Source organism: Penaeus vannamei, chromosome 39, assembly GCF_042767895.1.
Source record: "Penaeus vannamei isolate JL-2024 chromosome 39, ASM4276789v1, whole genome shotgun sequence".
Taxonomy (NCBI): domain Eukaryota; kingdom Metazoa; phylum Arthropoda; class Malacostraca; order Decapoda; family Penaeidae; genus Penaeus; species Penaeus vannamei.
In genome coordinates this window covers 13,881,207-13,882,156 of record NC_091587.1, presented here as the reverse complement: position 1 = coordinate 13,882,156, position 950 = coordinate 13,881,207, and positions in this window count along the sequence as shown.

Here is a 950-nt window from a genome sequence, read left to right as displayed (position 1 = left end):
TCATACTGTGCCTGTGGTGCAACTCATCTTTGTACAGTGACGGTCAAAAGTCTTTTAATGAACTGAAGCTTCGAATCAGTTTTGTTCTTTACAAAAAGTGTGTAGTGAAGCAGATGTTCGAAACGGAATTCGAAACATGCTCGACAAGAGTTTTGACCGTTTCTGTACGCAGGTTGCTGTGTATTTGCGTACTTAAATAGACCTTCTTTGCGGCCACTGGCTCATCTCGCGCCCATTCTGCAATCGTCCCAAACTGCCGACTAACTCTTTTATCAGTGCCGAGAGTTACCAAACTGATAACAGACCATCAAATACCACGATCAGGTGGTTCGCTGGCCTAAATCTATATCCAGCGAAAGACCGAGATACAGACAACGAGGGTTTAATTCAGAGGGGACGAAAGTTTTTAATAAATACGGGTTTTGTTTTATAGCAATATACACAATTTAACATGCAGTACGCTCAGTAATCTGTATAGCTTGCAATTTTACATATAGAACATCGGAACGCTTGTCGTGGAAATACCAGGAGGAATTTAAACAGTGCCAAGTGGAATACTAAAGACAAAGAAAAAAGAAAAAAATAGACTTTTCAATATACGCAATTTCTGCAACAAAGGGAGAGACCACATAATGTTTAGCGGAGTAGGATCTCTTATTAACAGGGAGGAGAATTCAATTACTGTAATTTCGAGAGTATATCAGATAGAGGGTGGTTTCTATAGTAATGCAGTTTTCAGAAGAAAATTATGTGTATATATATATATATATATAATATATATATTAATTAATTTATATATGCATATATTCTTACATATATATACATATATATATATATACATATATATATATATATATATATATATATATATATATATATATATATACATATATATATATGCACATGTGTGTGTGTGTTGTGTGTATTTGTGTGTGTATACATATGTACAC